General features: G+C 35.5%; 5 non-coding genes across 5 annotated transcripts; 3 read left to right on the forward strand and 2 right to left on the reverse strand.

Annotated features, from left to right (window-relative positions):
• Positions 1-18,272: 18,272 nt before the first annotated feature.
• On the forward strand, positions 18,273-18,344 carry Trnae-uuc (transfer RNA glutamic acid (anticodon UUC)). Its single transcript has one exon. It is a non-coding gene; the product is annotated as a tRNA-Glu (tRNA).
• Positions 18,345-18,993: 649 nt separating this feature from the next.
• Positions 18,994-19,064, reverse strand: Trnag-gcc (transfer RNA glycine (anticodon GCC)). The gene has a single exon. It is a non-coding gene; the product is annotated as a tRNA-Gly (tRNA).
• Positions 19,065-19,505: 441 nt separating this feature from the next.
• On the forward strand, positions 19,506-19,577 carry Trnae-uuc (transfer RNA glutamic acid (anticodon UUC)). The gene has a single exon. It is a non-coding gene; the product is annotated as a tRNA-Glu (tRNA).
• Positions 19,578-20,216: 639 nt separating this feature from the next.
• On the reverse strand, positions 20,217-20,287 carry Trnag-gcc (transfer RNA glycine (anticodon GCC)). Its single transcript has one exon. It is a non-coding gene; the product is annotated as a tRNA-Gly (tRNA).
• A 441-nt stretch (positions 20,288-20,728) lies between these two features.
• Trnae-uuc (transfer RNA glutamic acid (anticodon UUC)) lies at positions 20,729-20,800 on the forward strand. Its single transcript has one exon. It is a non-coding gene; the product is annotated as a tRNA-Glu (tRNA).
• Positions 20,801-21,015: the final 215 nt, after the last annotated feature.

The raw sequence follows: 21,015 nt of genomic DNA on the forward strand, positions 1-21,015 counted from the left end.
GCGAGTTTTTAAATCCATACTAAAACGGTGCTTAAGGTTTCTCTTATTAGGACCAGTAAACATGGATGGGCTGAATGTATACTTTTGCACAGCTCTTTTGATACCAATTGATAGATGTCTAACATCTTTAAGTACATGTACACTTGTTCTTTGAGCTTTTTCTACACCAGTAGCAGATTTGCTATCACCATCAGTAGTAATATGCCTAACTTGCAATGCATCATTCAACTGAATAGTGCATTTTCTAACATATACAGCCTCATTACCTATTGCATCATCTTCAGCCAAGTTAGCTGAACAGTACCCAGCATGGTCAGGACATGATACTTCAATACCCTTGTTTCGTAACCGAGATGCAACTCTGCATAGCTTATTACCAGTGAACACGCTAATAATTCTCTTAAGCGAGGAATTATTTTCAACTATAGTTTGGACAACTTGCGTACCACCTTGAAATGCAGTCACGTCACTATTATAAATGCGATTATTGAAGCGACCATCTGATTCAACATTCACATAAGTAGGGTTTGAGTGACCAACCATCTCATTTTCAGCTACAATATCTTCCCTTATTTCTTTCATATCACCTTCATTGTACCTAACAATTACAGTTCCAACCCTATTTGCAAGTTTTTGCATGCCAGATAGATTAGGAGGGATAATGTTACAAGTTATGCTTATATCCCTATAGCTCTTGCTTGATATGGGAGTTGTTTGTAACCCTGCCTGTAAAGCCATATTTAGAGTTGCTGCCTTTCTACCTGGCTTAGTAGTATTTACTTCATAATACAGTTTGTAGAACTGGCCTCTAAAACCACATTTGTTACATTTTAATCTCTCTTTCCATGCATAACCCCACTTTTTGGCTGCATTAGAGTCAAAATCTAAGTCACCGTCACAACCATTACTTTCAACTATATGCTCTTTTATTGTAGTATTCCACAGTATGCTTACAAGAGAGGGAATGTAATGTTTATATGTGTGGTTGTCTGGATCAGAGACATTTGGCTCAAGATATTCATCAAGTAACTCAGGACTTTTTGGCCGTGGCCGCAGCAGCATGGGAGTGCAAAGGGACTGGTCAGTGTCATGGATTTCCAGAACATTGTCACTACCTTGACTTACTCTAGATTCATAAACAGTATGAGGTAATCTCATAAGAGGCTCAGGGTCATTTTTGGGCTCATATTTAAGTTTCTTACCCTTATGAATAGGAGTATTTCCTTCCTGATATCCAAATTTTTTACCAATAAGTTTCCGCTTGCGGCTCATTTCCTGCCTTCACTCTTACTAAAACTGCTTTTAAATGAAATTTTTTGGCATGAAATACAAGAACAACTACTCTGTGTATTAAATAACTGCTAATTAAACAGGAAATTTATAATTATTTCAAATTGCAGACCACACCTGGCATCCCCCCCTGTGAAAGCCATAAAATGCCATTTATATGGGTATCTGATTAGAAATCTCTTGGGGGCATGTTATAAGGAATATATTATCTACCTGTGTTTTAAATTATTTAAAAGATAATGAAATTTCATATTTTATCCTTATTTTCAATATTTTTTATCCAAAAAGCATTTAATTTATGCCAAAAACTTAAAATTTTGGAAAAAAATTAGTTAATTTTCAAATTTTAATTAAATTTTACAGAATTTAAATTTTGCTATGGTCAAAAACAAGATGTTAATTACAACTTTAATATATACTGAACAGTCTAAATTGCAAAAAAAGTGAGTAAAAAGCCATTTTCAGTTCAAAAATGGGATGTAATGAACCCTACCACATATGACTATTTTCACTGTAAAATTACTGTTCAGGCCAATATAAGGTACCTTCATATTTTGAGCCATTTTTCGAAAAATCCTTAACGAAAATTTTTAAAACTTGAAATTTCATATCGCAAGTTCCGTACTATGTGGTAGATGCAATAAAAACAAGTTTGAAAGCAGAAAAGGTGTTCTTTAGGTTACAGACCACCAATTGCATCATCAACTTTGGAACGTACGCAAAAAAAGTCCTACGCAAACAAAAAAATAGTCCCTTTGTCATGCTATTATACAAAATCTAGGAATCATTTTTACATAAATGGAACTTCTGCTGAAAGATAAATTCATTTTGATCATTTTGAGCCCAAATTTGCCTACTTTTGATAGATATAAGTTATTTTTTTGAAATGTAAACAAAGAGTGGCTAAATAAAGAAAATTGAGAATTCCAGTTACTATTTTTAGGGGTGGGTGAGTTCCGAATGACAGTGCTTCACTGCAAGTCTGCTAACCCCTTGTTTCCTCTTGACTGAGATACCCTGATACATGTAGGTTTCAGGTGATATATGGTTATGAGCAGGTTAAAGTTAAGGTAAATATTTGAGAAGCCTTTGAAAATGGTCAATTTAACATAGGGAGCAATGGGAAACTGAATTAGTGGTTTTTAGCCTTAACTGGGAAATTGCACGTGCAGCCTTGACATTAAAAATAACTTGTACCTTCTGAATTAGATTTTTCTTGAAATATCTTATGAAAATGGATCAAGACAAGTGGATTGAAGCTCAAAAAGAAAGACTTTTGGCCAATTCTGAGGCTCAAGGGGCTAAAGGATGCATTTTGTGTAAATTAGGGGGAGGGGGCAGAAGATATTCCACACTAACTGTAACTTTTCCCTGGAAAAGAGATAAAAAGACAATATATACTCATAGATTTGCATTTATGTTGTTTACCAAGAATTTTGAACTACCTAAAAGCATGCAAGTATCACATAGATGTCATAATAGGAGGTGCATTAATGTGGAACATTTGTCCCTTGAGCCGGAGCAGGTCAACAAGGACCGTGAACACTGTCGCGGCCTTGTACCCACTCACTGTGCAAAACATTCTCCATATTATGATTGCATTTTATAGGGTAAAGGTAACATATCACACATTATTTCTGTACAACAAGTCTAAACATGTACTAATTATTTACACTATTTACATCACAGTAAGGGAGGTAACTACATCAGTTAACCACACAGGCATTGTACACTAAGTACTGGGCTTTGCCTTTGGCACTTTTGGGTCAGAAATACCCTTTCTATAATGAACCTGGTAGTTTTTTGTCGCATGTAAGTTATATTTCCTTTGACGTGTTCTAGACCTTAGACATTTTGTGCTCTTTAGCTTTTTATATTGTCTACCATATACTTCAGCTTTCTGATTTTGTTTCAGATGTTTGATAACAGATGACCCATGTGTAAGCTCAACACCAAGTATCTTTGTACGAAGTAAGGTTGAATTACCAAACTTGTGATTACTTAAGTGTACCGCAGTATGTACACGACCTGGGAAGTTTCTACTATGAGTGACTGTTTTAGGATTACACCTCTGCAGACTGCGATTAAACGCTTCACATTTTTGGGTCGAGGTAAGAAAACGTACTAAGTCAAGACTTTTAGGCCCTAAAAGTACATTAATACAATTCTCTACCATGACTTCATCCTCATCATTCATATTTATAACCTCATTGTCAGGCAGAAAAACCTTTTTCCACTTATTAGAGGATAGACCAGCACACACATAAGAATGAATTTGGCATGCCGTACCGCATTCTCCATTATAACATTTTATAATTGCTTTGATAGCGGTTGGCATATGGTGTTTTATTTCAAAAAGTTCACCCTTGTGTGTTTCAAAAGCTTTGTTTAGTTCTGCAACGCAGCGAGTTTTTAAATCCATACTAAAACGGTGCTTAAGGTTTCTCTTATTAGGACCAGTAAACATGGATGGGCTGAATGTATACTTTTGCACAGCTCTTTTGATACCAATTGATAGATGTCTAACATCTTTAAGTACATGTACACTTGTTCTTTGAGCTTTTTCTACACCAGTAGCAGATTTGCTATCACCATCAGTAGTAATATGCCTAACTTGCAATGCATCATTCAACTGAATAGTGCATTTTCTAACATATACAGCCTCATTACCTATTGCATCATCTTCAGCCAAGTTAGCTGAACAGTACCCAGCATGGTCAGGACATGATACTTCAATACCCTTGTTTCGTAACCGAGATGCAACTCTGCATAGCTTATTACCAGTGAACACGCTAATAATTCTCTTAAGCGAGGAATTATTTTCAACTATAGTTTGGACAACTTGCGTACCACCTTGAAATGCAGTCACGTCACTATTATAAATGCGATTATTGAAGCGACCATCTGATTCAACATTCACATAAGTAGGGTTTGAGTGACCAACCATCTCATTTTCAGCTACAATATCTTCCCTTATTTCTTTCATATCACCTTCATTGTACCTAACAATTACAGTTCCAACCCTATTTGCAAGTTTTTGCATGCCAGATAGATTAGGAGGGATAATGTTACAAGTTATGCTTATATCCCTATAGCTCTTGCTTGATATGGGAGTTGTTTGTAACCCTGCCTGTAAAGCCATATTTAGAGTTGCTGCCTTTCTACCTGGCTTAGTAGTATTTACTTCATAATACAGTTTGTAGAACTGGCCTCTAAAACCACATTTGTTACATTTTAATCTCTCTTTCCATGCATAACCCCACTTTTTGGCTGCATTAGAGTCAAAATCTAAGTCACCGTCACAACCATTACTTTCAACTATATGCTCTTTTATTGTAGTATTCCACAGTATGCTTACAAGAGAGGGAATGTAATGTTTATATGTGTGGTTGTCTGGATCAGAGACATTTGGCTCAAGATATTCATCAAGTAACTCAGGACTTTTTGGCCGTGGCCGCAGCAGCATGGGAGTGCAAAGGGACTGGTCAGTGTCATGGATTTCCAGAACATTGTCACTACCTTGACTTACTCTAGATTCATAAACAGTATGAGGTAATCTCATAAGAGGCTCAGGGTCATTTTTGGGCTCATATTTAAGTTTCTTACCCTTATGAATAGGAGTATTTCCTTCCTGATATCCAAATTTTTTACCAATAAGTTTCCGCTTGCGGCTCATTTCCTGCCTTCACTCTTACTAAAACTGCTTTTAAATGAAATTTTTTGGCATGAAATACAAGAACAACTACTCTGTGTATTAAATAACTGCTAATTAAACAGGAAATTTATAATTATTTCAAATTGCAGACCACACCTGGCATCCCCCCCTGTGAAAGCCATAAAATGCCATTTATATGGGTATCTGATTAGAAATCTCTTGGGGGCATGTTATAAGGAATATATTATCTACCTGTGTTTTAAATTATTTAAAAGATAATGAAATTTCATATTTTATCCTTATTTTCAATATTTTTTATCCAAAAAGCATTTAATTTATGCCAAAAACTTAAAATTTTGGAAAAAAATTAGTTAATTTTCAAATTTTAATTAAATTTTACAGAATTTAAATTTTGCTATGGTCAAAAACAAGATGTTAATTACAACTTTAATATATACTGAACAGTCTAAATTGCAAAAAAAGTGAGTAAAAAGCCATTTTCAGTTCAAAAATGGGATGTAATGAACCCTACCACATATGACTATTTTCACTGTAAAATTACTGTTCAGGCCAATATAAGGTACCTTCATATTTTGAGCCATTTTTCGAAAAATCCTTAACGAAAATTTTTAAAACTTGAAATTTCATATCGCAAGTTCCGTACTATGTGGTAGATGCAATAAAAACAAGTTTGAAAGCAGAAAAGGTGTTCTTTAGGTTACAGACCACCAATTGCATCATCAACTTTGGAACGTACGCAAAAAAAGTCCTACGCAAACAAAAAAATAGTCCCTTTGTCATGCTATTATACAAAATCTAGGAATCATTTTTACATAAATGGAACTTCTGCTGAAAGATAAATTCATTTTGATCATTTTGAGCCCAAATTTGCCTACTTTTGATAGATATAAGTTATTTTTTTGAAATGTAAACAAAGAGTGGCTAAATAAAGAAAATTGAGAATTCCAGTTACTATTTTTAGGGGTGGGTGAGTTCCGAATGACAGTGCTTCACTGCAAGTCTGCTAACCCCTTGTTTCCTCTTGACTGAGATACCCTGATACATGTAGGTTTCAGGTGATATATGGTTATGAGCAGGTTAAAGTTAAGGTAAATATTTGAGAAGCCTTTGAAAATGGTCAATTTAACATAGGGAGCAATGGGAAACTGAATTAGTGGTTTTTAGCCTTAACTGGGAAATTGCACGTGCAGCCTTGACATTAAAAATAACTTGTACCTTCTGAATTAGATTTTTCTTGAAATATCTTATGAAAATGGATCAAGACAAGTGGATTGAAGCTCAAAAAGAAAGACTTTTGGCCAATTCTGAGGCTCAAGGGGCTAAAGGATGCATTTTGTGTAAATTAGGGGGAGGGGGCAGAAGATATTCCACACTAACTGTAACTTTTCCCTGGAAAAGAGATAAAAAGACAATATATACTCATAGATTTGCATTTATGTTGTTTACCAAGAATTTTGAACTACCTAAAAGCATGCAAGTATCACATAGATGTCATAATAGGAGGTGCATTAATGTGGAACATTTGTCCCTTGAGCCGGAGCAGGTCAACAAGGACCGTGAACACTGTCGCGGCCTTGTACCCACTCACTGTGCAAAACATTCTCCATATTATGATTGCATTTTATAGGGTAAAGGTAACATATCACACATTATTTCTGTACAACAAGTCTAAACATGTACTAATTATTTACACTATTTACATCACAGTAAGGGAGGTAACTACATCAGTTAACCACACAGGCATTGTACACTAAGTACTGGGCTTTGCCTTTGGCACTTTTGGGTCAGAAATACCCTTTCTATAATGAACCTGGTAGTTTTTTGTCGCATGTAAGTTATATTTCCTTTGACGTGTTCTAGACCTTAGACATTTTGTGCTCTTTAGCTTTTTATATTGTCTACCATATACTTCAGCTTTCTGATTTTGTTTCAGATGTTTGATAACAGATGACCCATGTGTAAGCTCAACACCAAGTATCTTTGTACGAAGTAAGGTTGAATTACCAAACTTGTGATTACTTAAGTGTACCGCAGTATGTACACGACCTGGGAAGTTTCTACTATGAGTGACTGTTTTAGGATTACACCTCTGCAGACTGCGATTAAACGCTTCACATTTTTGGGTCGAGGTAAGAAAACGTACTAAGTCAAGACTTTTAGGCCCTAAAAGTACATTAATACAATTCTCTACCATGACTTCATCCTCATCATTCATATTTATAACCTCATTGTCAGGCAGAAAAACCTTTTTCCACTTATTAGAGGATAGACCAGCACACACATAAGAATGAATTTGGCATGCCGTACCGCATTCTCCATTATAACATTTTATAATTGCTTTGATAGCGGTTGGCATATGGTGTTTTATTTCAAAAAGTTCACCCTTGTGTGTTTCAAAAGCTTTGTTTAGTTCTGCAACGCAGCGAGTTTTTAAATCCATACTAAAACGGTGCTTAAGGTTTCTCTTATTAGGACCAGTAAACATGGATGGGCTGAATGTATACTTTTGCACAGCTCTTTTGATACCAATTGATAGATGTCTAACATCTTTAAGTACATGTACACTTGTTCTTTGAGCTTTTTCTACACCAGTAGCAGATTTGCTATCACCATCAGTAGTAATATGCCTAACTTGCAATGCATCATTCAACTGAATAGTGCATTTTCTAACATATACAGCCTCATTACCTATTGCATCATCTTCAGCCAAGTTAGCTGAACAGTACCCAGCATGGTCAGGACATGATACTTCAATACCCTTGTTTCGTAACCGAGATGCAACTCTGCATAGCTTATTACCAGTGAACACGCTAATAATTCTCTTAAGCGAGGAATTATTTTCAACTATAGTTTGGACAACTTGCGTACCACCTTGAAATGCAGTCACGTCACTATTATAAATGCGATTATTGAAGCGACCATCTAATTCAACATTCACATAAGTAGGGTTTGAGTGACCAACCATCTCATTTTCAGCTACAATATCTTCCCTTATTTCTTTCATATCACCTTCATTGTACCTAACAATTACAGTTCCAACCCTATTTGCAAGTTTTTGCATGCCAGATAGATTAGGAGGGATAATGTTACAAGTTATGCTTATATCCCTATAGCTCTTGCTTGATATGGGAGTTGTTTGTAACCCTGCCTGTAAAGCCATATTTAGAGTTGCTGCCTTTCTACCTGGCTTAGTAGTATTTACTTCATAATACAGTTTGTAGAACTGGCCTCTAAAACCACATTTGTTACATTTTAATCTCTCTTTCCATGCATAACCCCACTTTTTGGCTGCATTAGAGTCAAAATCTAAGTCACCGTCACAACCATTACTTTCAACTATATGCTCTTTTATTGTAGTATTCCACAGTATGCTTACAAGAGAGGGAATGTAATGTTTATATGTGTGGTTGTCTGGATCAGAGACATTTGGCTCAAGATATTCATCAAGTAACTCAGGACTTTTTGGCCGTGGCCGCAGCAGCATGGGAGTGCAAAGGGACTGGTCAGTGTCATGGATTTCCAGAACATTGTCACTACCTTGACTTACTCTAGATTCATAAACAGTATGAGGTAATCTCATAAGAGGCTCAGGGTCATTTTTGGGCTCATATTTAAGTTTCTTACCCTTATGAATAGGAGTATTTCCTTCCTGATATCCAAATTTTTTACCAATAAGTTTCCGCTTGCGGCTCATTTCCTGCCTTCACTCTTACTAAAACTGCTTTTAAATGAAATTTTTTGGCATGAAATACAAGAACAACTACTCTGTGTATTAAATAACTGCTAATTAAACAGGAAATTTATAATTATTTCAAATTGCAGACCACACCTGGCATCCCCCCCTGTGAAAGCCATAAAATGCCATTTATATGGGTATCTGATTAGAAATCTCTTGGGGGCATGTTATAAGGAATATATTATCTACCTGTGTTTTAAATTATTTAAAAGATAATGAAATTTCATATTTTATCCTTATTTTCAATATTTTTTATCCAAAAAGCATTTAATTTATGCCAAAAACTTAAAATTTTGGAAAAAAATTAGTTAATTTTCAAATTTTAATTAAATTTTACAGAATTTAAATTTTGCTATGGTCAAAAACAAGATGTTAATTACAACTTTAATATATACTGAACAGTCTAAATTGCAAAAAAAGTGAGTAAAAAGCCATTTTCAGTTCAAAAATGGGATGTAATGAACCCTACCACATATGACTATTTTCACTGTAAAATTACTGTTCAGGCCAATATAAGGTACCTTCATATTTTGAGCCATTTTTCGAAAAATCCTTAACGAAAATTTTTAAAACTTGAAATTTCATATCGCAAGTTCCGTACTATGTGGTAGATGCAATAAAAACAAGTTTGAAAGCAGAAAAGGTGTTCTTTAGGTTACAGACCACCAATTGCATCATCAACTTTGGAACGTACGCAAAAAAAGTCCTACGCAAACAAAAAAATAGTCCCTTTGTCATGCTATTATACAAAATCTAGGAATCATTTTTACATAAATGGAACTTCTGCTGAAAGATAAATTCATTTTGATCATTTTGAGCCCAAATTTGCCTACTTTTGATAGATATAAGTTATTTTTTTGAAATGTAAACAAAGAGTGGCTAAATAAAGAAAATTGAGAATTCCAGTTACTATTTTTAGGGGTGGGTGAGTTCCGAATGACAGTGCTTCACTGCAAGTCTGCTAACCCCTTGTTTCCTCTTGACTGAGATACCCTGATACATGTAGGTTTCAGGTGATATATGGTTATGAGCAGGTTAAAGTTAAGGTAAATATTTGAGAAGCCTTTGAAAATGGTCAATTTAACATAGGGAGCAATGGGAAACTGAATTAGTGGTTTTTAGCCTTAACTGGGAAATTGCACGTGCAGCCTTGACATTAAAAATAACTTGTACCTTCTGAATTAGATTTTTCTTGAAATATCTTATGAAAATGGATCAAGACAAGTGGATTGAAGCTCAAAAAGAAAGACTTTTGGCCAATTCTGAGGCTCAAGGGGCTAAAGGATGCATTTTGTGTAAATTAGGGGGAGGGGGCAGAAGATATTCCACACTAACTGTAACTTTTCCCTGGAAAAGAGATAAAAAGACAATATATACTCATAGATTTGCATTTATGTTGTTTACCAAGAATTTTGAACTACCTAAAAGCATGCAAGTATCACATAGATGTCATAATAGGAGGTGCATTAATGTGGAACATTTGTCCCTTGAGCCGGAGCAGGTCAACAAGGACCGTGAACACTGTCGCGGCCTTGTACCCACTCACTGTGCAAAACATTCTCCATATTATGATTGCATTTTATAGGGTAAAGGTAACATATCACACATTATTTCTGTACAACAAGTCTAAACATGTACTAATTATTTACACTATTTACATCACAGTAAGGGAGGTAACTACATCAGTTAACCACACAGGCATTGTACACTAAGTACTGGGCTTTGCCTTTGGCACTTTTGGGTCAGAAATACCCTTTCTATAATGAACCTGGTAGTTTTTTGTCGCATGTAAGTTATATTTCCTTTGACGTGTTCTAGACCTTAGACATTTTGTGCTCTTTAGCTTTTTATATTGTCTACCATATACTTCAGCTTTCTGATTTTGTTTCAGATGTTTGATAACAGATGACCCATGTGTAAGCTCAACACCAAGTATCTTTGTACGAAGTAAGGTTGAATTACCAAACTTGTGATTACTTAAGTGTACCGCAGTATGTACACGACCTGGGAAGTTTCTACTATGAGTGACTGTTTTAGGATTACACCTCTGCAGACTGCGATTAAACGCTTCACATTTTTGGGTCGAGGTAAGAAAACGTACTAAGTCAAGACTTTTAGGCCCTAAAAGTACATTAATACAATTCTCTACCATGACTTCATCCTCATCATTCATATTTATAACCTCATTGTCAGGCAGAAAAACCTTTTTCCACTTATTAGAGGATAGACCAGCACACACATAAGAATGAATTTGGCATGCCGTACCGCATTCTCCATTATAACATTTTATAATTGCTTTGATAGCGGTTGGCATATGGTGTTTTATTTCAAAAAGTTCACCCTTGTGTGTTTCAAAAGCTTTGTTTAGTTCTGCAACGCAGCGAGTTTTTAAATCCATACTAAAACGGTGCTTAAGGTTTCTCTTATTAGGACCAGTAAACATGGATGGGCTGAATGTATACTTTTGCACAGTTCTTTTGATACCAATTGATAGATGTCTAACATCTTTAAGTACATGTACACTTGTTCTTTGAGCTTTTTCTACACCAGTAGCAGATTTGCTATCACCATCAGTAGTAATATGCCTAACTTGCAATGCATCATTCAACTGAATAGTGCATTTTCTAACATATACAGCCTCATTACCTATTGCATCATCTTCAGCCAAGTTAGCTGAACAGTACCCAGCATGGTCAGGACATGATACTTCAATACCCTTGTTTCGTAACCGAGATGCAACTCTGCATAGCTTATTACCAGTGAACACGCTAATAATTCTCTTAAGCGAGGAATTATTTTCAACTATAGTTTGGACAACTTGCGTACCACCTTGAAATGCAGTCACGTCACTATTATAAATGCGATTATTGAAGCGACCATCTGATTCAACATTCACATAAGTAGGGTTTGAGTGACCAACCATCTCATTTTCAGCTACAATATCTTCCCTTATTTCTTTCATATCACCTTCATTGTACCTAACAATTACAGTTCCAACCCTATTTGCAAGTTTTAGCATGCCAGATAGATTAGGAGGGATAATGTTACAAGTTATGCTTATATCCCTATAGCTCTTGCTTGATATGGGAGTTGTTTGTAACCCTGCCTGTAAAGCCATATTTAGAGTTGCTGCCTTTCTACCTGGCTTAGTAGTATTTACTTCATAATACAGTTTGTAGAACTGGCCTCTAAAACCACATTTGTTACATTTTAATCTCTCTTTCCATGCATAACCCCACTTTTTGGCTGCATTAGAGTCAAAATCTAAGTCACCGTCACAACCATTACTTTCAACTATATGCTCTTTTATTGTAGTATTCCACAGTATGCTTACAAGAGAGGGAATGTAATGTTTATATGTGTGGTTGTCTGGATCAGAGACATTTGGCTCAAGATATTCATCAAGTAACTCAGGACTTTTTGGCCGTGGCCGCAGCAGCATGGGAGTGCAAAGGGACTGGTCAGTGTCATGGATTTCCAGAACATTGTCACTACCTTGACTTACTCTAGATTCATAAACAGTATGAGGTAATCTCATAAGAGGCTCAGGGTCATTTTTGGGCTCATATTTAAGTTTCTTACCCTTATGAATAGGAGTATTTCCTTCCTGATATCCAAATTTTTTACCAATAAGTTTCCGCTTGCGGCTCATTTCCTGCCTTCACTCTTACTAAAACTGCTTTTAAATGAAATTTTTTGGCATGAAATACAAGAACAACTACTCTGTGTATTAAATAACTGCTAATTAAACAGGAAATTTATAATTATTTCAAATTGCAGACCACACCTGGCATCCCCCCCTGTGAAAGCCATAAAATGCCATTTATATGGGTATCTGATTAGAAATCTCTTGGGGGCATGTTATAAGGAATATATTATCTACCTGTGTTTTAAATTATTTAAAAGATAATGAAATTTCATATTTTATCCTTATTTTCAATATTTTTTATCCAAAAAGCATTTAATTTATGCCAAAAACTTAAAATTTTGGAAAAAAATTAGTTAATTTTCAAATTTTAATTAAATTTTACAGAATTTAAATTTTGCTATGGTCAAAAACAAGATGTTAATTACAACTTTAATATATACTGAACAGTCTAAATTGCAAAAAAAGTGAGTAAAAAGCCATTTTCAGTTCAAAAATGGGATGTAATGAACCCTACCACATATGACTATTTTCACTGTAAAATTACTGTTCAGGCCAATATAAGGTACCTTCATATTTTGAGCCATTTTTCGAAAAATCCTTAACGAAAATTTTTAAAACTTGAAATTTCATATCGCAAGTTCCGTACTATGTGGTAGATGCAATAAAAACAAGTTTGAAAGCAGAAAAGGTGTTCTTTAGGTTACAGACCACCAATTGCATCATCAACTTTGGAACGTACGCAAAAAAAGTCCTACGCAAACAAAAAAATAGTCCCTTTGTCATGCTATTATACAAAATCTAGGAATCATTTTTACATAAATGGAACTTCTGCTGAAAGATAAATTCATTTTGATCATTTTGAGCCCAAATTTGCCTACTTTTGATAGATATAAGTTATTTTTTTGAAATGTAAACAAAGAGTGGCTAAATAAAGAAAATTGAGAATTCCAGTTACTATTTTTAGGGGTGGGTGAGTTCCGAATGACAGTGCTTCACTGCAAGTCTGCTAACCCCTTGTTTCCTCTTGACTGAGATACCCTGATACATGTAGGTTTCAGGTGATATATGGTTATGAGCAGGTTAAAGTTAAGGTAAATATTTGAGAAGCCTTTGAAAATGGTCAATTTAACATAGGGAGCAATGGGAAACTGAATTAGTGGTTTTTAGCCTTAACTGGGAAATTGCACGTGCAGCCTTGACATTAAAAATAACTTGTACCTTCTGAATTAGATTTTTCTTGAAATATCTTATGAAAATGGATCAAGACAAGTGGATTGAAGCTCAAAAAGAAAGACTTTTGGCCAATTCTGAGGCTCAAGGGGCTAAAGGATGCATTTTGTGTAAATTAGGGGGAGGGGGCAGAAGATATTCCACACTAACTGTAACTTTTCCCTGGAAAAGAGATAAAAAGACAATATATACTCATAGATTTGCATTTATGTTGTTTACCAAGAATTTTGAACTACCTAAAAGCATGCAAGTATCACATAGATGTCATAATAGGAGGTGCATTAATGTGGAACATTTGTCCCTTGAGCCGGAGCAGGTCAACAAGGACCGTGAACACTGTCGCGGCCTTGTACCCACTCACTGTGCAAAACATTCTCCATATTATGATTGCATTTTATAGGGTAAAGGTAACATATCACACATTATTTCTGTACAACAAGTCTAAACATGTACTAATTATTTACACTATTTACATCACAGTAAGGGAGGTAACTACATCAGTTAACCACACAGGCATTGTACACTAAGTACTGGGCTTTGCCTTTGGCACTTTTGGGTCAGAAATACCCTTTCTATAATGAACCTGGTAGTTTTTTGTCGCATGTAAGTTATATTTCCTTTGACGTGTTCTAGACCTTAGACATTTTGTGCTCTTTAGCTTTTTATATTGTCTACCATATACTTCAGCTTTCTGATTTTGTTTCAGATGTTTGATAACAGATGACCCATGTGTAAGCTCAACACCAAGTATCTTTGTACGAAGTAAGGTTGAATTACCAAACTTGTGATTACTTAAGTGTACCGCAGTATGTACACGACCTGGGAAGTTTCTACTATGAGTGACTGTTTTAGGATTACACCTCTGCAGACTGCGATTAAACGCTTCACATTTTTGGGTCGAGGTAAGAAAACGTACTAAGTCAAGACTTTTAGGCCCTAAAAGTACATTAATACAATTCTCTACCATGACTTCATCCTCATCATTCATATTTATAACCTCATTGTCAGGCAGAAAAACCTTTTTCCACTTATTAGAGGATAGACCAGCACACACATAAGAATGAATTTGGCATGCCGTACCGCATTCTCCATTATAACATTTTATAATTGCTTTGATAGCGGTTGGCATATGGTGTTTTATTTCAAAAAGTTCACCCTTGTGTGTTTCAAAAGCTTTGTTTAGTTCTGCAACGCAGCGAGTTTTTAAATCCATACTAAAACGGTGCTTAAGGTTTCTCTTATTAGGACCAGTAAACATGGATGGGCTGAATGTATACTTTTGCACAGCTCTTTTGATACCAATTGATAGATGTCTAACATCTTTAAGTACATGTACACTTGTTCTTTGAGCTTTTTCTACACCAGTAGCAGATTTGCTATCACCATCAGTAGTAATATGCCTAACTTGCAATGCATCATTCAACTGAATAGTGCATTTTCTAACATATACAGCCTCATTACCTATTGCATCATCTTCAGCCAAGTTAGCTGAACAGTACCCAGCATGGTCAGGACATGATACTTCAATACCCTTGTTTCGTAACCGAGATGCAACTCTGCATAGCTTATTACCAGTGAACACGCTAATAATTCTCTTAAGCGAGGAATTATTTTCAACTATAGTTTGGACAACTTGCGTACCACCTTGAAATGCAGTCACGTCACTATTATAAATGCGATTATTGAAGCGACCATCTGATTCAACATTCACATAAGTAGGGTTTGAGTGACCAACCATCTCATTTTCAGCTACAATATCTTCCCTTATTTCTTTCATATCACCTTCATTGTACCTAACAATTACAGTTCCAACCCTATTTGCAAGTTTTTGCATGCCAGATAGATTAGGAGGGATAATGTTACAAGTTATGCTTATATCCCTATAGCTCTTGCTTGATATGGGAGTTGTTTGTAACCCTGCCTGTAAAGCCATATTTAGAGTTGCTGCCTTTCTACCTGGCTTAGTAGTATTTACTTCATAATACAGTTTGTAGAACTGGCCTCTAAAACCACATTTGTTACATTTTAATCTCTCTTTCCATGCATAACCCCACTTTTTGGCTGCATTAGAGTCAAAATCTAAGTCACCGTCACAACCATTACTTTCAACTATATGCTCTTTTATTGTAGTATTCCACAGTATGCTTACAAGAGAGGGAATGTAATGTTTATATGTGTGGTTGTCTGGATCAGAGACATTTGGCTCAAGATATTCATCAAGTAACTCAGGACTTTTTGGCCGTGGCCGCAGCAGCATGGGAGTGCAAAGGGACTGGTCAGTGTCATGGATTTCCAGAACATTGTCACTACCTTGACTTACTCTAGATTCATAAACAGTATGAGGTAATCTCATAAGAGGCTCAGGGTCATTTTTGGGCTCATATTTAAGTTTCTTACCCTTATGAATAGGAGTATTTCCTTCCTGATATCCAAATTTTTTACCAATAAGTTTCCGCTTGCGGCTCATTTCCTGCCTTCACTCTTACTAAAACTGCTTTTAAATGAAATTTTTTGGCATGAAATACAAGAACAACTACTCTGTGTATTAAATAACTGCTAATTAAACAGGAAATTTATAATTATTTCAAATTGCAGACCACACCTGGCATCCCCCCTGTGAAAGCCATAAAATGCCATTTATATGGGTATCTGATTAGAAATCTCTTGGGGGCATGTTATAAGGAATATATTATCTACCTGTGTTTTAAATTATTTAAAAGATAATGAAATTTCATATTTTATCCTTATTTTCAATATTTTTTATCCAAAAAGCATTTAATTTATGCCAAAAACTTAAAATTTTGGAAAAAAATTAGTTAATTTTCAAATTTTAATTAAATTTTACAGAATTTAAATTTTGCTATGGTCAAAAACAAGATGTTAATTACAACTTTAATATATACTGAACAGTCTAAATTGCAAAAAAAGTGAGTAAAAAGCCATTTTCAGTTCAAAAATGGGATGTAATGAACCCTACCACATATGACTATTTTCACTGTAAAATTACTGTTCAGGCCAATATAAGGTACCTTCATATTTTGAGCCATTTTTCGAAAAATCCTTAACGAAAATTTTTAAAACTTGAAATTTCATATCGCAAGTTCCGTACTATGTGGTAGATGCAATAAAAACAAGTTTGAAAGCAGAAAAGGTGTTCTTTAGGTTACAGACCACCAATTGCATCATCAACTTTGGAACGTACGCAAAAAAAGTCCTACGCAAACAAAAAAATAGTCCCTTTGTCATGCTATTATACAAAATCTAGGAATCATTTTTACATAAATGGAACTTCTGCTGAAAGATAAATTCATTTTGATCATTTTGAGCCCAAATTTGCCTACTTTTGATAGATATAAGTTATTTTTTTGAAATGTAAACAAAGAGTGGCTAAATAAAGAAAATTGAGAATTCCAGTTACTATTTTTAGGGGTGGGTGAGTTCCGAATGACAGTGCTTCACTGCAAGTCTGCTAACCCCTTGTTTCCTCTTGACTGAGATACCCTGATACATGTAGGTTTCAGGTGATATATGGTTATGAGCAGGTTAAAGTTAAGGTAAATATTTGAGAAGCCTTTGAAAATGGTCAATTTAACATAGGGAGCAATGGGAAACTGAATTAGTGGTTTTTAGCCTCTACACGGGGTATTCTTTAACTTTTCCGCAACTGATACATCCATTTCCAAGTTCGAATTGGAATCATCATCGGAGGAATCAGTCTCACTTGTCGAATTCTCTACATTTACATTTTCAGCAACGTTGTTCTTTGTCGCAATAAAGTCATCGTATCGTCTCTTATCACGCCTCCGCGTGGCACTAGATTTGTTTCGCTTTGCCTCGTTGTTTCTCCAAATTAAGCTTATTCTCATTTTGCCATTCTGCTCAATGGACGTCCAAGAAAAATCACTATATTGTTCATTTGCAACGTTCAACAAAGCTAGCAAAGTTTTTGGGAGATTATCCATTTCTAATTAACGAAGAAAGTGTATCTCCCATACAGACCCTCAACGGGAATTAAGAGTACAACAAAATTAGTCTAAAAACGCAAATAACACATCAAATTGTCAATCTGACTTACATTCTGTGAAATAAAGTCCTATTGTTACAAAGTTCGGCTGGAAATTCCAATCCAAAAACACAATAACGAGTTATATCCACAATTTATATCAGAAAAGACAAAAAGGCGTCCGACATGATTGGCGTACTCGACTGGTTCCAGGCAGGCGAGCATTCTACCACTGAACCACCGATGCTTGTACTTAGTTAATGGTAAATACGTACTAATAAGCCGGACATGTGGTTACTAGAGGTCTTGAAAATGGTCAAAAATTATTTCTCAAAGGATCCCATGTGTATGAAATATGCACATATTTATCGAAAAATGTTGCAACAAGTTAAGTACACGTTGCCAATGTTCACTGTATGGTTTAGTAACACGAATGTCGAGTGTGACGGTTCATGGCCCGAGGGTGTATTTCAAATCTCGAAACGATAAATGCCTACTACATCTGTTAAAAGCAAATATAATCTAAGCAGGTACGTAAACTGTGGATGTTACGTACATTAAATACATCTAAATACGGACGTTTCATTCATTATGAATTGATTTGATAATGACTTCTATCCAGCTATCAATCGACGTAAAGTCATGTTGGTTAGCTTTAAATACTCTAACTTCAGACGTTACTAGTAAGTCCGATGTGGTCTAGTGGTTAGGATTTCTGGTTTTCACCCAGACGGCCCGGGTTCGATTCCCGGCATCGGAGCTTCAATTTTTGTCGATTTCTATAGCAATCGTCAAAATATCCCTATAGATAACATAGTTGATCTCACTATAAAAAAAAAAACCTAAAAACAAAAGCAATACACGTAATTGTAAGTCTATCAGTGGTATTAATCGCACTATCCACCCGAAATCAGTGTGGAATGAACTCATCTCATTCATCGGATTGTTATAACAGTACAAAGTTAAATCATTGGCGTATAGACCGTTGCTAACTATTTTCAAATTCTTCCGAAATATAACAAGACTGTAGACTTGTATCTTGAAGAAACCTGGTATAAAAATGTCGATCTCTTTAAGAAACCTGACCATGAAAAATATGCGTGTAGAATATATTAACACGTGCAGTTAATCTGACACTGGTAAACGATCTATCTTATTGTTAGAGAACCGCACATGTCTTTCTTTATTCTAATTCTATATGTGTGTTTGTGTGAATACTGCAGGATTAAAAGAAATAGTGCAGTTCATATTATCTTTTTATAGAGACCAACCGTATATACCAAATGATATAAAACAAAATAACACAGAGCGGGTAGTTCAATTTCAATGTTGGATAATAACATCATGAACAATCTGAAGATAACTCAATGTGCCACTACACGTATTGCAAACTAGTAGTAAAAAAGAAATGCATCGGCCGGGAATCGAACCCGGGCCGCCCGCGTGGCAGGCGAGCATTCTACCACTGAACCACCGATGCTTGTACTTAGTTAATGGTAAATACGTACTAATAAGCCGGACATGTGGTTACTAGAGGTCTTGAAAATGGTCAAAAATTATTTCTCAAAGGATCCCATGTGTATGAAATATGCACATACTTATCGAAAAATGTTGCAACAAGTTAAGTACACGTTGCCAATGTTCACTGTATGGTTTAGTAACACGAATGTCGAGTGTGACGGTTCATGGCCCGAGGGTGTATTTCAAATCTCGAAACGATAAATGCCCACTACATCTGTTAAAAGCAAATATAATCTAAGCAGGTACGTAAACTGCGGATGTTACGTACATTAAATACATCTAAATACGGACGTTTCATTCATTATGAATTGATTTGATAATGACTTCTATCCAGCTATCAATCGACGTAAAGTCATGTTGGTTAGCTTTAAATACTCTAACTTCAGACGTTATTAGTAAGTCCGATGTGGTCTAGTGGTTAGGATTTCTGGTTTTCACCCAGACGGCCCGGGTTCGATTCCCGGCATCGGAGCTTCAATTTTTGTCGATTTCTATAGCAATCGTCAAAATATCCCTATAGATAACATATAAAAAAAAAACCTAAAAACAAAAGCAATACACGTAATTGTAAGTCTATCAGTGGTATTAATCGCACTATCCACCCGAAATCAGTGTGGAATGAACTCATCTCATTCATCGGATTGTTATAACAGTACAAAGTTAAATCATTGGCGTATAGACCGTTGCTAACTATTTTCAAATTCTTCCGAAATATAACAAGACTGTAGACTTGTATCTTGAAGAAACCTGGTATAAAAATGTCGATCTCTTTAAGAAACCTGACCATGAAAAATATGCGTGTAGAATATATTAACACGTGCAGTTAATCTGACACTGGTAAACGATCTATCTTATTGTTAGAGAACCGCAGATGTCTTTCTTTGTTTATTCTAATTCTATATGTGTGTTTGTGTGAATACTGCAGGATTAAAAGAAATAGTGCAGTTCATATTATCTTTTTATAGAGACGAACCGTATATACCAAATGATATAAAACAAAATAACACAGAGCGGGTAGTTCAATTTCAATGTTGGATAATAACATCATGAACAATCTGAAGATAACTCAATGTGCCACTACACGTATTGCAAACTAGTAGTAAAAAAGAAATGCATCGGCCGGGAATCGAACCCGGGCCGCCCGCGTGGCAGGCGAGCATTCTACCACTGAACCACCGATGCTTGTACTTAGTTAATGGTAAATACGTACTAATAAGCCGGACATGTGGTTACTAGAGGTCTTGAAAATGGTCAAAAATTATTTCTCAAAGGATCCCATGTGTATGAAATATGCACATACTTATCGAAAAATGTTGCAACAAGTTAAGTACACGTTGCCAATGTTCACTGTATGGTTTAGTAACACGAATGTCGAGTGTGACGGTTCATGGCCCGAGGGTGTATTTCAAATCTCGAAACGATAAATGCCCACTACATCTGTTAAAAGCAAATATAATCTAAGCAGGTACGTAAACTGCGGATGTTACGTACATTAAATACATCTAAATACGGACGTTTCATTCATTATGAATTGATTTGATAATGACTTCTATCCAGCTATCAATCGACGTAAAGTCATGTTGGTTAGCTTTAAATACTCTAACTTCAGACGTTACTAGTAAGTCCGATGTGGTCTAGTGGTTAGGATTTCTGGTTTTCACCCAGACGGCCCGGGTTCGATTCCCGGCATCGGAGCTTCAATTTTTGTCGATTTCTATAGCAATCGTCAAAATATCCCTATAGATAACATATAAAAAAAAAACCTAAAAACAAAAGCAATACACGTAATTGTAAGTCTATCAGTGGTATTAATCGCACTATCCACCCGAAATCAGTGTGGAATGAACTCATCTCATTCATCGGATTGTTATAACAGTACAAAGTTAAATCATTGGCGTATAGACCGTTGC

The sequence above is a fragment of the Perna viridis genome, chromosome 15, assembly GCF_037379345.1.
Source record: "Perna viridis isolate PV_CMFRI_1.1 ecotype Kerala chromosome 15, ASM3737934v1, whole genome shotgun sequence".
NCBI lineage: Eukaryota > Metazoa > Mollusca > Bivalvia > Mytilida > Mytilidae > Perna > Perna viridis.